At 35.1% G+C, this 16671-nt stretch overlaps 1 protein-coding gene across 9 annotated transcripts in view; it reads right to left on the reverse strand.

Annotated features, from left to right (window-relative positions):
* Positions 1 to 16671, reverse strand: part of ZZZ3 (zinc finger ZZ-type containing 3) — a 101662-nt gene that overhangs the window by 52962 nt on the left and 32029 nt on the right. For 4 of the 9 annotated variants that reach the window (XM_019644025.1, XM_019644027.1, XM_019644030.1 and 1 more), the window contains exon 2: positions 2281 to 2413. The exons of 3 other annotated variants lie outside the window; for them this stretch is intronic. The gene's annotated coding sequence lies outside the window, so the exon portion shown is untranslated. Of the gene's footprint in view, positions 1 to 605; positions 760 to 2280; positions 2414 to 9247; positions 9413 to 16671 lie in introns of those variants that run through there. 2 more of the 9 variants (XM_019644028.1, XM_019644026.1) reach the window with 2 other exon arrangements.

The raw sequence follows: 16671 nt of genomic DNA on the forward strand, positions 1-16671 counted from the left end.
TTCTATCAGGTTAAATGTATCTATAAGATTAAAAGTATCTCTAAGGTCAAAAGTCGGCAAGTGAAACCTGGGGAACCACCTATGGAATTCAATTTAAGGTTCTTAACATTTACCTCTCTAAAGCCTGGGACTTATGTTGTGTACTGTCTTGTATAAATGGATCTCTTCTTTCTTCCCCATTAAGAGACAGGTGTATGATTGATAGATAGATAGATAGATAGATAGATAGATAGATAGATAGATAGATAGATAGATAGATAGATGTAGATACAAGCTGAATGAATACACACTTAAAAGGACAACTGGAGGGAAGAGAAGTCAAGGAATTTCATAATGCTTGAATCAAAAATACCTAGTGTGTCAAAGATAGGTACCATGCTTTAGAGATTCCAATGTACTCAGTCGCTTCATTTATCCTCATTGGGAAAAGAGTAGGAAAATATTTCATCCCCAACCCACTCCTTATAGCTCCACATTCCTATGAACAGCCATCCAAACTGTACAATTTTCCATGCAGGGAAGTATAGAAAAAAATAACAAGCTCACCACCCCCCAAAAAAATCAAACTATAGTTGTCTTCTCTACTGCAAAACTAAATAACTTACCTGTACAACCAAAGATCTATCATTGTGGAAACATTATCTCTTTTCCTTACATCCTGAAGGAGTTGGAGCTATGATATAGAATAGAGCTTAAGCATCAGGGTTTCAGACTCTCAGGTTCAGCCATGGAGAATACTAGAAACTCTTAAATTCCTTTCTTTAAAATGAAATAATAATAATAAAAAAAAGAATTAAAGAAGCAAATTAACTTATGCTAATAGATTTACCCCTTCTATAGCAAGAGGAAATAGCAGGTAACAGAATATCTGTTCATAGTAACATCTTCGGTACTTCTTGGTAACTTTGTAGCCTCAGAGATACTAAGAAACTGGAAAAAGATTTTTAGGAACCAACGAAAACAAATCAAACAAAAAAGAGTTTGAAGTATACTAAATCTTTACAACAACTCAATAAATATTAGTTTGAGTCAAAATGTGACTCAGTTCTTTTCTAGAGTCCCAGGTATTATTTTTTTTTGAGGTTACCCAAAGGCTGCCCTTAATAAGAGTTCTCATACAGAATTTATAAACTCTTGCTCCCATCTTAGAGGCTTCATCTACATGATGACCTTAATGGTTATTAAAGTACTGCAAGACTGTTATAAAGGAAATTTTCTATTAATTTTGGCATACAGATTTTCAACAAGGACAAAAACAATAAGGATTTTCTGGTTTTAGTACCCAGCTGGCTAAATATTTTAATTAACCTAGTTACATTCCATTTCTTGGACAGTATGGTTAATTACAGTTTTACTTTATTATAATGCATTATGATAGCCTTTTCAGAGAACCTGGATTAATGGGTTATGATGAGTGCCCATTTGGAAACAAGAAGAAACAGCAGGAAAAAGACTAGTGATGTTTGTGATGGAAATTGTCACTTTATTATAAACATAAAATTTTATATTCTAAAAGTGACACTATTTTCTGTAAAGGACTACAGTTTAAAAACTGATGCAATTATCAAGCTTTGTAAACTAGAGTCACTGCCTAGTAAAAATAGATTATGGTTCTAAGTCAGCTACAAAGGGAGGGCTAATACCTAATATTTATAGATGCAACCTCTCCCAAATATGCCTTGTAAATTCTTAAAAAGCATAAGGTAGGAAAACTGTCTAAGTAAAATAATTTAATACGACATTTTAAAAGTCTGAGATTAACATGAGGAGGATGTCCAGTGAAAATATGGTCCTATAAAAAGTAACCCTTGACTTGAAAATTCACTCTTCTTCTAACACAGATTCCAAATGCCATCTCCTTTGTATCCAACCCTGAAAGCCTTTCACAAACATGGCAAAACATAACATTCTATACAGTGGTGGTGACGGCAATCATCAGAGGCAAAGAGGGTCCACAATGTAAGATGTATCTCCACGCAGACACTGATACGCTCATTCTAGCACTCTATCAAGTTCTAGTCAACCAGGTTACTACCCTATTTGGATAGTGTTTGCAACAGAAACATCATCCTTTATGATATTTACCAAGCAAGGATATCTGCAACTGTTATTTTCACAGAAGAACTGATACTTACAGCTGAGTTCTACCCGTATTAAGATATACAGGATAGTGCAGGTATGTCTCTAACAAACCTGATACACTGAAAAACAAACTTCAGTCAATTACTTCTACTAACTAAAGTCGGCTTGGCCTTAATTGAGATTACATTTTTTTCTTACCTTTTTTAAAGTGTTTCGCCTAGTATCTGATTCCCAAGCGTCTGCATTTATCTGTCATCACTGTTAATGTCCATGTTACATTGAGACTTCAGGTATTAATTATTTATATGGTTGTACTAGCACAACTTGATATCTGTGAAGGGAAACCACAATATAGTCACTATGGATGTGTTACTGTTTATAAATTTGTGGATAAAACTGATACTAAACACGGCACACTGCATTTTCTAATAAATTTCACAAATAATTCCTTATATTTAGCTACAAGTGTTATCTTCAATGATAGATGATTTGCTAACATTCTAAAAAATCTTCTCAGTGTACCCACATAAAATATTCCAAAATTTAATTCAGAATTAAAATTCATACAAATTTGAGTACTCTTTAGATTCCTTTTCTGATTACCAATGTAGATACACATCATTTTCCAGAAGTCTACTACTTAAACATTAATAAAAAAGTATTCTTTCTGTTTTACAATATTAGGGAATAAATCTACAATGCTTAATAATGCAATAAAAAAGATCATGACTTTCCCTGAAAAGTGACATTAATACATTCTATGTCTTTTAAAGTAATATTTTGCCTTGGTTAGATTATCCCTCTGGGACTAATTTGTCAACATTATTTTGGAAGTAAATAGAAAATAAATGTTATAAAATAAATGAAGAAATAAACCAACATGTAGCTGCACAAACATTCCTTAAAAGTAAGCTTCTTAAAAACATAGACTTGGCTATAGATTACAAGTGTGAGAAACACACTGATGTGCTTACAATGATGAAGAAAATCATTATATAAATCTTTAGGTTATTTCTACCAGTTTATTAGTAGAAAAAAATGAGCTACAAAAAATACTTATTCATATATATCAAAGAAAGAAACCTATGAATGGCATTCTAAAATGATTCACCATGGTGTACCATCCCCCCCCCAAAAAAACGTAAAAACCTACCCAGAAAATGCAGATAACCTCACACTGTTTTGTGGATAAAATGTGTTACTTGAGTTGTCAACCTGCCAGATCTTCTCACTGAAAGCTTTCATTAACAATAGAACAGAAACTACAATGTCAATTATATCTCGATTTGTTTTGACTTGGAAGAAAAAACAGAGTAAATAGTAAGAAACACTGATATCTATCCTCAAACACTGAAAACACGTCTCTAATTCATTTATTTTCAAATGTTAAAAGACTTTCAGTAATGCCATAAAAATATTAACACAGTTTTAAATATTTCTAAATTTTAAAGTTGCTATAAATTTTCTTGTTAACAAGCAAGGAAGTTAAACTAGCCAAAGCTCTTATATTCCCTGTACTGCATTCATCATTTCATTCACTATACATTCCAAATTTAAGCATTCTGCACTTTCTGGAGGAGATAAACTACTCTGAATTGTGAAAACCTACGATGATTTTTTTATTGAATTATATAACTATCGTAACTTTCAGAAGTTTAAAAAACTTAGCTATTTTGTCTTTTTAAAAAGCACAGAAAATGGAAAACAGACCATTTAAACCTTACTCCTAAGGCCCTCTTATTTATTCCTTGCCACAGAGCTTCGCTTGTTTTCACGTACTAATAAAATTCATTGACTATTCAAGAATTCCAAAAGCAAATCCAAAAACCAATCTTGACTGAAAGAATTACTTTTCCTACTGCTTGCAGGCTAACACTGGTATTACTGTGTCAAATAGATTACAGGATCTCAGATTCTTGGCACATATGAAATCACTTCAAAAGACTACAGGAAATCTCACTAGAAAATATTATCAGTTCTAGTGATATAGCAAAGTTATAAGCCACATAACTTGTTATAAAAATAAAACTGTGAAGTCTAAGCTAAACACAACCTAAATTAAAAGACACTAAATTTTTATTAATTTTATAAAGCCTTAAAAAAAACCTTAAAGCAAAGGTTATCCTATAGACTCATATTTAGTACCCAATTCTTCAGTTGTTATAAGTGATAATATTAAGTATGTGCACTATATCTTTAAGTGATTTTAAAAGAAACAGGGATATTTAAAGTGGGTTAGTTGTAAAAAGCATTTGAGATAATGGTCAAAGACAGAAACACTCTTCCCAGACAATTAAGCTTATTCACAGTTATTTGCTACAGAAAGCTGAACCGAACTGTTATTTGGTACAAAGTGTGATCAAAAAGGAAAATATTTTTCTGGCTCCCTAAACTGTTTGAAGCTATAGGTCCAGCTTGGATACCTTCTACCAACTTTAGACATAAGCCTACTTCAATGTCAACAGCAAAGAAGCAGAAAGAACATCATATTTGGTGGAAGGAGATGGAAGAATGATTCCCGGCCTCCAATAATAACTGTTTGACCATAAACAAACCACTTTGTGCTCCTACCCTTCATTTCTTCATTTATAAAAGCAGAGACACAATACCTGCCTACTACCTCTCAGGGTTATTGTGAAGCTCAAAAGAGAGTATGTCTGTGAAGTACTTTAGTTTATTGGTTTTCAAACTTTAGTGTGCCTAAGAAATTTCTGAAACCAAACACCCCAGAAATTCAGTCAGCAGTTCCGGACATGCACACATAAGTCTCTATTTTTAATTAAGCACTTCAAGTCATCCCAATTCTATTGGAGGGTCCCCAAGGATGAGGATCATATTTTGTAAAAAACTGCATCAGTTTCTTCTGAGACTTTAGTTGCAAGTATTACCCTAGGTACTTGTCTAAAATGCAAATTTCCAAACCTCATCCTTAGAAATTCAGATTCCCTAAACTTGGAACAGGGCACAGAATCTCATTTTATCAAATACTACAGTGGTTCAGATGTAAATGGCTCATGATCCATCCTGTTAGAAGACCTGCACTCGATTCTTCCCCCTATGTATTTCTCAAATCATTCCCCGCCTCTCTAGTATCATCAACCATGACCAGCAGCATCACTTGAACTAACCCACCTGCCTTGTAATTGGTCCCTCCACTCTAAGTCCTGTCCCTTATAATGCATAGTGTACAGAAGGACCTAAAATGCACACTATGTCACTCCTAACTAATACCATTCCAAGGGACTTCTGCTTCTGGCCAAGATGGAGTAACAGGGGTGAGATTTGTGCTCCCTCTCGAAACAACGAAAAATCTGGACAAAATGTATTAAAGTGTTTTCAGACATTGGAAACCAGATAAGAAAGGATAGTGATCAATGAAAGAGAAACATAAAGCAAAGCCTTTAATTGCCCCAGCTTACTGTTTGGGAGTTTTCAGGCTACAGAGCAGGGAGGGTGATCCCAGGCAAAGCACAGCAGTCTCCCTGAGTTAAGAAGTGAGGAGTATGGGGAGACCAAAGCTGCTAGGTTACCCAGAACACTGTACCAGAGGAGGGAGTTGTAGAGAGAGTGAGTAAGACCTCAGAAGATGTGCAGAGATCCCCCTCAAGTCTTCAGCTGAGTTTTGATCACACTGCATGACGCGTATCCAAGGCCTGGAAACCCACCCATAAGGAGTATAGGGAAAGATACCGATAGCCAGGGGTATGCTGGGAAATGTGTAACAACTGGGGGCAGTCGGTGGTTTGTAGTTCCTGGTTTACAAGTTACCAATGTCTGGTGTGAATATGCCCACCCATGGCCAATTTCAAGCTATCAAGTGATAGCATTGAGTACAAAGTTGGGAAGAGATACAGTAGATGTAAATTACCACCAGAGCACAAATATAGTAATATGCAATAATATAATTAGAATAATGAGTTTGGAGCACTTATTATCTTTGTTCTTAATATAATTGATTAAATTAAAACATATATGATTTAATTCAATTAAGAATTAAATAAGATCACTAACTTCCTGACATTTTTAACTGGCTCACACAAGCTCTAGCATACCAATGCCCATGGCTGACACAGTATAACTATCAACCAGAGTAGAAAACCTCAAAATTACAGGACATCAAGTATAGTGCTCAGAAGGTCATTGCCTCATGAGTGAGACAAAATGAGTTCCAGGCTAGGGGTTGCTTTGGTCTCACCTAACAAAAATTAAAAGCAAGCCTCAAAAGAATAAAGCCATTTCCAAGGAACCTTTAACTGTGTCCCAGAACAAAGCTGAAGAATATTAATAGGAATACAAAAACTATAAGAACCAAACAAGGTTAAAGTGACAATGCCTGGCATCCAATCAAAAATGAGCAGACATGCAAAGCAGCAGAAAAATACAACCCATGAGAAAAATCAAACAGAAAAGGACCATACACAACAGATTCATCAAACAAGAACATTAAAGCAGTTATTATGACTGTAGTTCATATGTTCAAAAAAGTGAATGGAAAAATTAAGCATGCTAGGTAGAGATATAAAATATTTTTTTATAAAACAAATTCATTTTCTATTAATGAAAAATGCTGGATGGGATTAACAACAGATTAGACACCACAAAGAAAATGCCAATGAACATAAGGACATAGGAATAGAAACTATACAAAATAAAACAGAGAAACAAGACTGAAAAAAAAAAGCAAGAGCATGAGTTGTGGGGCAACAGCAAGCAGCCTAGTATGTACATGAGTAAGTGAAGGGCCCAAAAGCAGAAAAAAAATGTCTGAAAAAGTAATGGACTAACATTTTTCAAATTTTATGTAAACTATAAACCCACAGATTAAAGAGACTAAATAAACCCAAGCACAAAAAACATGACGAAAACTACAATAGGTCACCTCATAACCAAGTTGCTTTAAACCAGTAATAAAAAGAATACCTTAAAAGCAGCTAGAGAAAAATGACTCATTACATACACAGCAAGAAAAATAAGATTGAAAGCAGACTACTCACTGGAAACAACACAAAACACAAGACAGTGAAGTTTATCTTCAGTAAAATGATGGCCAGAGAAAATACCTTTCAAAAAGTACGGTAAAATAAAGATGGTTTAGAATTATAAATATTAAAAGAATCCATCACCAACAGACATTCACCAGAAGACATGTGAAAGGCAGTTCTTTAGACAGAAGGAAAAAGATACGAGATGGAAGTCTGAGTCTACCCAAAGGAATGAGAGCACCAGAAATGGTAAATGAGGATGAATATAAAACACATCCCCCCTTAGTTTTTTAACCTCTTTAAAAGATAATTGACTATTTAAAGCAAAAAAGACAGCAATATATAGTGAAGTTTATAACATACATGGAAGTAAAATGTAATAACACAACAGCCAGGTGGGGGGAAATACAATATTTAAAGACTCATACTATACATATAAAGTGGTGTAATATCACTTTAAGATACACTGTAATAAGTTGAAGATGTATAAATACTATGACCCCCTAAAGTAACCATAGGAAGGAAGGAAGGCAGGAAGGCAGGAAGGCAGGAAGGAAGGAAGGAAGGAAGGAAGGAAAGAAGGGAGGGAGGGAGGGAGATAAGTTACTTTGGAAAGAATAACAATCAATAACTTTTGAAGGATTCAAATCATATAAATTATGACCACAATGGAATTAAATTAGAAATCAATAATAAAAATATATCTAAAAAAAATTCCCAAATGTCTCGAAATAAATACCATGCTTCTAAATAACCCATGAATCAAAGATATCAAAAGAGAAATTATAAAGTAGAACCAAATGAAAATAAAAACACAACATATTAAAATCTCTAGAATGCAACAAAAGCAGTACCTACCAGGAAATTTATAGCAGTAAACATATATTAGACAAGAAAGGTTTCAAGTCAGTGATGTCAGCTTCCACCCTAAGAAACTAGAAAAAGTATGAAATAACCCATATAAAAAGAAAGAAAATAGGACCAGAAAAATAGAGAAAAATTAATAAACCAATAATGGTTCTTCAAGAGGAAACAATAAAATTGATAAATCTCTAGTGAGGCCGATCAGAAAAAAAAAAATACAAATTACCAACATTGCAAAAGAAAAAAGTGATATTACTACAGACTCTACACTTAAAAGAGAACTATTCCAACAAGGATACCAAAACAAATGAATGGGAAAGACTAATCATTCCAACAAATGGTGCTAAAACTGAATTTCCACATGCAAAAAGAAAGTCGGACCCCTACTTCACATTATATACAAATATTAACTCAAAATGAATCAAAGATCTATGTGTATGAGCTAAAATGATAACATTCTTATAAGAAAATAGCAGTATAAATCTTTATGATCTTGGATTAGACCATAGTTTCTTACATATGAACCTAAAAGCACAAGGACAAATGCTATATGATTCCACTTAAATGAGGTACCTAGAGTAGTCAAATTCATAGAGGTAGAAAGTAGAATGGTGGTTACCAGGGACTGGTAAAGGGGGAAATGAAAAGGTATTGTTTAATGGGTATTTGGCAAAATGAAAAAAAGTTCTGGAAATGGATGGTGGTGATGGTTGCCCAACAATGTGAATGTACCCAATGCCACTGAATGGTACACTTTAAATTGATTACAATGGTCAATTTTATGTTATGTATATTCTGCCACAATTAAAAAATCAAAAGCAAGAACCAAAGAAAATTACAGATAAACTGGAATCATCAAAATTAAAACCTTTGTGCTTCTAAGACTCTATCAAAATAATGAAAAGGTAACCCACAGAATGAGACAAAATATTTGCCAATCATCTGTCTATAAAGAATCTTTACAGCTTAAAAAGAAAACCTAATTTAAAAATAGGCAAAGAACTTAAACAGGTATTTCTGCAAAGGAGATATACAAATAGCCAATAAGCACATGACAAAATGCTCAACATCATTAGCCATCAAGGAAATACGAATCAAAATCACGAGGTACCACTTCATACTCAGAAGGATAAATATAATAAAAAGATAAACAAGTGCTGACAAGGATATGGAGAAATCGGTACCCTCATACACTGGTGGTAAGAATATACAATAAGATAGTACAGCTGCTTTGGAAAAATTTGGCAGTTCCTCCATAAGTTAAACATAGAATTACTATATGATCCAGAAATTCCACTCCTAGATATATACAGGCATACCTCATTTTATTGTGCTTCTCTTTATTGCACTTCACAGATGTTGCATTTTTTACAAATTGAAGGCAAGACCCTCCACCAGCAAAAAAGACTACGGCTTGCTTTATTTGCGATACTTGCTTTATTACGGTGGTCTGGTACTGAACTCACAATATCTCCAAGGTATGTCTGTACCCAAAAAAAAACGAAACATATTCATATAAAAACTTGTTCACAAATGTTCACAGCAACATTATTCATAATAGGCAAAAATCGGAAACAACTCAAATGTCCATAAACTGCTGAATTGATAAACAAAATGTGGTTTACAGCGGTATATTACTCAGCCATAAAAAGGAGTGATAGGCCCGGCCGAGTGGCACGCTGGTTAAAAGCTGGCTTGGGACGCCAGCTCTGAGAAGCAGGGCCCCGGTTCGGATCCCACGAGGGCCAATGACACTGCCCTCTACAGCTAAGATGGTGAAGAACAGCTCAACCTGGAGCTGGGCTGCCATGAGTCACTGGCGATAGCGTAGGTTGCAGCTCCGGCTGCAATGGGCTGCCATAAGCTACCGTATGTGGCCTGCAGACAGCGTGAGTGGCCAGCAGCCAATGTGAGCTGCCAAAAGCCACCGTAGCAGCCGTCCAATGGCCGGCGACCAATCTGCCTCACCTGGGAAGAGCGCAATGCTAATAATACCAACATGGGCCAGTGAAGTGACGTCCTCCACAACTAGACTGAAGAACAAAAGGAAAGCAACTTGTCTGTTCCCCTTCCCCCAATTCCCCAGCACTGTTCCCCTCCCTCAATTCCCCAATAAAATATTTTTTAAAAAAGGAGTGATATGTGGATACATGCTACAACAGGGATAAATCTTAAGAACATTACGCTAAGTAAAAGAAGTCAGTCACAAAAGGTCACATATTGTATGATTCCATTTATAAGAAACATCCAGAACAGGCAAAATTCATGAGACAAACAGATTAGTGATTGCAGAGACTGGAGAAGGGGGAGATGGTAGAAAGTGATTGCTAACAGGTATGGGGTTTCTTTTGAGTGATGAAAGTATTCTGCAATTAGATATTGGTGATGGTTGCAGAACTTTGTGAATATACTAAAAATCACTGAATTGTATACCTTAAAAGAGTCATTTTATTATATCTCAATTTTTTATATATTTCACTTTTTAAAAGATAAGAGATTATAAATCAAATATATGAAAGGACAAATTCCTTGAAAGACTGCAAACTACCAAAGCTCACCCAAGGAGAAATGGATACATAAAATATCTCTAAAGAAAATGAAGTCATAGGGCCAGCCAAGTGGCACAATGGTTAAGAGATGGCTTGGGACGCCAGAGGGCCCCGGTTTGGATCCCACATATGAGGGCCAGTGACACTGCCCTCTACAGCTAAGATGCTGAACAACAGCTCAACCTGGAGTGGGCTGCTGTGAGTCACCGGTGATGGTGTAGGCTGCAGCCCCTGCTGCAGTGGGTTGCCATGGGCTACCATGTGTAGCCAGCAGCCACCGTGAGTGGTCGTCCAGAGGCCAGCAACTGATCTGCCTCACCCGGAAAGAGCACAATGATGGTGACAACTTGGGCCAGTGAAGCAACATCCTCCACAACTGGACTGAAGAGCAAAAAGACAGCAACTTGTCTGTTCCCCTTCCCCCAGTTCTCCAATAAAAATCTTAAAAAAAAAAAAGAAAAGAAAAGAAAGTTATAATTAAAAACTTACTGACATATAAAACTCCAGGCTGGGGAGCTTCACTAGTGAATTCTGACTATAGTAAGGATTATAGACATTTAAGGAAGAAATACCAATCTACTCAAACCCTTCCAGAACAGTGACAAGGAATAGTTCTCAACTCATTCTATGAAGCCAATAATACTCTTGATACCAAAACCAGACATAAACATTACAAGAAAACAAAACAACAAACCCATCTTCTTCATGAACATAGATGCAAAATTCTAAACAAATTAATTCTAATAATATATAAAAGGATAATACATCATGATCAAATGATGTTTATCCCCAAAATGTAAAATATGGTTGATTCAATGCGACTCACTCTGTATTAACGGACTAAAAAACAAAACCATAGATCATCTATACATATATAGAAAAGACAACCATTCCCATTCCCATCTATAGGGATCAAAAGGAAACCAGTGGTTGTCAGGGTGGGGGAGAAGGCAGCAGCAGTAGGAAAAGATTACAAAATATCATTAAATGAATATTTGGAGGGGTGATGAGTGGATATGTTCATTATCCTGATTGCAGTGATGGTTGCACAGTGTGTAGATACAGGAAAATTTATCAAATAGTATACATTAAATTATTGTGAAGTGAATTGTTCCTCAATAAAGCTATTCCAAAATAAACCCCAAAAACAAAACACCCTTCCAGGAATATAGGTTAAAATCTAAGCTTCTTAATGGGGATGTACAACTTGTACCTGGTCGTTCTATCGCTACCTAATTCTACTCTATATCCTCCCAAGCAGCCAACCGGATCTAAAGTGCAATCTCCTATCACAGAGGTTTTCAATCATGGCTAAGTATCAGAATCATCTATGACACTTAAGAAAAAAAGCAGGAGTTTCTGGCTCTGTAGGTCTGGAGTTGAGTCCAGTTGTAAATTTTTGGGGGGGAAAGGGGTGTAACTTTTTTACATTTTTAGTATTATTTTTAACTTTCTATTAAAGTATAGCATGCAGAGAAGTTCACAAATTATTAGTGTATAGCTTGATGAATTATCACAAAGTATAGAGGTATATGTTTTATTAAGAATTCCAAGGATGATTTTGATGAACAGCCAAGAATTAAAACTACTATGTCTGCTTCCATATCTTCCCTCCTTTGCTCAGCTAACATTTATCTTGCCCTTCCCAGTCACAGATCAGATGCAACCACCTCCTCCAAGAAGCTATGTGTTCTAAGGTAACCCTGTGCACAGATCTCATCAAATTACTCAGCATATGTGGTCTTTTTCAAACTTTTTAAGGCAAGAACTCTTAAATTATATGCTGGAGAAACAGAAGAAAGGGAGCTCCTCTAGCTGAAGGCAATGTAAAGTGACTGCAGGACAGTAAGCCAGCCCACCGTCCCTCAGGCTCTCCCCCTGGGAGTTGGAAATTACTGATTACTATACTCATCTATTCACTTGTCTCTTCCATGCACCAAAACTAGTTTATAGCAAGGCCTCTCTTATTCTTCATTTCCCTGGTGCCAAGAAAACATTCATTAGACATTATTATTGGGACATTTCTCAAAATCAGAGTAAATATGGAGGATACATTAGGGGAAAACAAGTTTGAGAAAAGAACAGTATCTATGGAGGTGCTGAAATAGAAAAAGACTTAGAATATCAGAAGTGGAATGAGGCCAGTGAGGCTGGACCCTAGCAGGCAAGGGAGAAAGCATCATGAAATAAAGCTTTAAAAAGACAGCTGCCAGGCCATGAAGGGCTTTGTAAGCTATGCTGGGAATGGGATCTTTGTTTGTTTTTATTTACTTTGAAAATTTTATTTTATTTATTTTCAATTTAGTTTGGACTATTTATTCTATTGAAGAATTTTAAAGAGGGGAATAACAAAATCTGACATATGTTTTTAAAAGATCATTCTGGCTGCTGTGTGAATGTGAACTCAAGAGCATGATGGGAAGGGAACAAGAAAGAGCACAATCAGAAACGTGATCAAAGGGAATAGAAGAATAAATAAAAGTTTAAGCAAAAAAGTGACAACATCCAATACTGTCATTCATTTTCTTTCATTCGACAAATATTAATTGGGACCAATTGTGGTCCTGGCACTGTTCAGGCACTGGGAATGTAAAGAAAAGCCCCTGCTTTCACAGAGCTTACATTTGGTATAAACAATTCAACAGATAAATTACATCAGGTGAGAAGTGCTACAAAAAATAAAGCAAAATAAGCCAATGAAAAATGATGGAGTGGTCAGCAAGGAATTTTCTACTGACCTAACATATAAATAGCAATCATGTAGGGCCTGTTAGGCTTCAGTGAGGACTTTATTTTTAGTTAGATGAAAGCCACTGGGAAATTTTAATCATGGGAGTAACATAACCTGATATTTATTTAAAATTATCATTTGGACAGCTACGTGTAAAACAGAGTGTAGATAACAAAAGAGTAGAAAAACATGGAGGGTGGTTTCAGAGGCTATTATTGCTATGAAAAATAAGAGTGTAGTATCAGTGGAAGCAGTAAGAAATTATCGTCTCCAACACAGATTTTGAAGGCAAGCCCAACAGAATTCGCTAATATGCTGTAAAATATGTGGCGCTTTAGGTGAGGTTCTTAAACTATGCCTCCTCTGCTCAGGTAGTGCTCCTCAAGGTACTGTTCCCTGTCCCTTTTGTTACTGTTTTCTCAGCACAGTACCTTCACCAGTGCTGAAGGCTCCTAAATTTAGGTCAGCTTCTACATTTCCCTCCCGAGCTTCAGTTCCATTCATCCAACCGTCTGCCTGCTGGACTCGACAAAAAACTCAAATTCTACTTGTTTAAAACTGAATCCACCAGCTTCCCTTCGGCGCCAATAACAGTACCTGGTTCCTCGGTCAGAATTATTTATCTAAATGAATGACACCACAAAAATACCCGATTGTCCAAACCACAACCCTAATTGTAACTTTTTAAATTTCCTCTTCCTCTGTCATCCAAATCACCCACCCAAACACGTATCAATCATTCAACATATTCTTTTTTTTCCCCTTTTTTGGTACATAATGCGCACTTCAATGTCACCGCACAAGGGTGAGGAAGGTAATTTAACTTACTTTCTCTGATTTACAGTGTAATCAGTATATAAATGAATGCTCTAATATGAATACAAAGAAAAATCTAAGGGGTAAAACCTTCTGCAAAAAAATTGTATTGTTCCGTCTTAGAAGTAGAAAATCTCAGGCTAATTCTCAGAACACGAATAGTCCACAGACACATCATTTATGAATCACAGCTGAAGGTGTGAAAGCCAATTAATTCAACCGAGGTAAGTGAGAATAGAAGGGGTGTTTGGATAGAAACTCTGCAAGTCAATGTCCATGTACCAGGGTAAAAAGAGGAGATAATTCAAGAAACTGACAAAGAACCTTAAGAGAGATGGAACAAAAACCTGAAAAGAGTTAACATACTCAAACTCTGTGTTTAGTTACTGGGTCCTCAAAACTGGTCTTCAGTGAGGTGAGTAAAATACAGAAAATATACTTCATTTTCCATAAATCTAGATTTACTCAATTTAAAGACTTCCTTTATTCTGAATTTATGTTACTCCTCTCTGATGTGAAAGGTTTCTGTGAATTTCCTAATGTAATTTTTTAAACAAAATTAAAAGTTAGCAACCCCACACTGATCCCAAAAACTTTTCTTGAAAATTATGTGTAAAAATTTTTTAAACTTTTGTTAATTAAATACAATAATTTGGAACCACGTTTGTACTAATACTGATATTATGACATTGTATACAAAAATAAGTATTAAAAAGACAAAGAACTATCAGGCTGTCATTTCTAAATAATATTCAACAAATCTATCTCATATTAGTGGATCAAAGGAGTACTGAAGTGAAAACATAAAAACAAGTGAATCAAAGGAGATAAATGGAGTTTTAAAAACCTATTTAGAAGCAATTTTTCCATAAGCTACAGGCTCATTAAAACCAATATAAACTATTTCCCATTTTTTTCTAAGAATTTCAGTTATATGCCAATTTATATGTGATACTTCTGTTAATTCCACACTTCTCAAAATTTGTTATTCGTTCCTATAATTTCAGGCAATAACAGAATGAACTTTTATTTAGGTAGTGTTTAAGTATTATGAAAAAAGGTAACTAGAGCATCAAACCAATGATTTTATTAAAATTTTAAAAATTGAGGTTAGGCAAGAAACAGTTTAATAAAAGAAAAGCCTAAAGTAAAGAATTATACAGATTACATCCAGATACAACAAAAAAATAGTTAAAGGATTAAAGTTTGGGAGACTGTTATTATTATGACCCACGCACCAAATTTATCTTTCATAAACACTTATATCTAACTCTACATAGAAGATAAATCCACATTATTGATAAAATTCATGAATCCCATATAATTTTTCCAGTGACTTACAAATTCAACTTCACAGATTGTCAATAGAAAACCTTTCCATAAAATGGTCTTTTAAAAATGGATTTTAGATAAATATATAGCATCAAGTGAAAGTTTATTTAAATGCTGCCTTTTTAGAGCAATGGGGTGTAATGTCAATGGCTGTCATGTGGGAGGTACTTTGACTAAGAATACTTTAAAGGTCTCCATTAGTTTCCAAGTTCAAAAAGTGGACAGCATCAGGAGAAGAAAAGAAAAAAATCCTCATAGTTCTCCAAATTTCCTTGGAACACAATGTCTATTTCTATTTCCCCAGACTCAGCATCAAAAAACTTCACCCAGAAATTTTTTAGGGCTAGGTACTTTTTCACTTTTGGGTTTTTTTACCTTTTCCCTGGCTATAAAGTCATTCGAGTTTTGCACTTTAACTTGAAGTAAGTTTCTTACAACAAGAGAATAAAATCAAAGAGTATTTTTTCCCTCTCTAGATGTAAAATCTAAAATTACTCTGTAATAGTTAACACAGCGGGACTCAAGTCTAGTGGTTTGTAAACCAACCATTAACTGTCCTTAATTATATATTAACAAAACATGTTTCTTTCTGTAGTAGAAGCTCTGGCCTACTGAGCAGATTAAAGAAACCTAGGAATGCTGGGATAGAAGATATTTGAAAACTATGGAAATACACAAAGTTCAGTCTTTGAAAACTTCTGTAAATGTATCAAAGGTGATTTGTCTATATGGCATAAATGCAGCTACAGCACATATTTGAAAGGCATCTGAGTATAATGGAAAATAAAGTTTTAGGTTCCAATCCAAATCAAACCACTTATACTACTGGGTTGTTAGAAAAGTCATGATGGTTTTTTTCTATGTTTTTCACTGCAAAAATGCGTCATGACTTTTCCAACAACCCAATACTTATGTGACCTAGATCAATCAACTTCTAACACTAATTCTGCATCTGAAATTGGGAAAAAGCACTCCTCACACACATAACTGTCCTGTGAATTAAACAAAATAATTTATATAAAGTACCTCAGTACATAGTGCATAATCAATAGATGTATATAATAAAGATTTTAACATTTATTGGTATGTCCAATATGCCAGGCACTATACTTTAAATGCATTATCTCATTTAAAACTCTCAAAAACCTATGTAGATATTATCCCATTTTACACATGAGAAAACTGAGGCTTAAAAAGATTAATATTTTGGGGCCGGCCGAGTGGCGCGATGGTTAAGAACTCGCTTGGGATGCCAGACGGCCCCGTTCAGATCCCACATATGAGGGCCAGTGACACTGCCCTCCACAGCTAAGAT

This window comes from Hipposideros armiger, unplaced genomic scaffold (genome assembly GCF_001890085.2).
Source record: "Hipposideros armiger isolate ML-2016 unplaced genomic scaffold, ASM189008v1 scaffold_84, whole genome shotgun sequence".
In the NCBI taxonomy this organism is placed as follows: domain Eukaryota; kingdom Metazoa; phylum Chordata; class Mammalia; order Chiroptera; family Hipposideridae; genus Hipposideros; species Hipposideros armiger.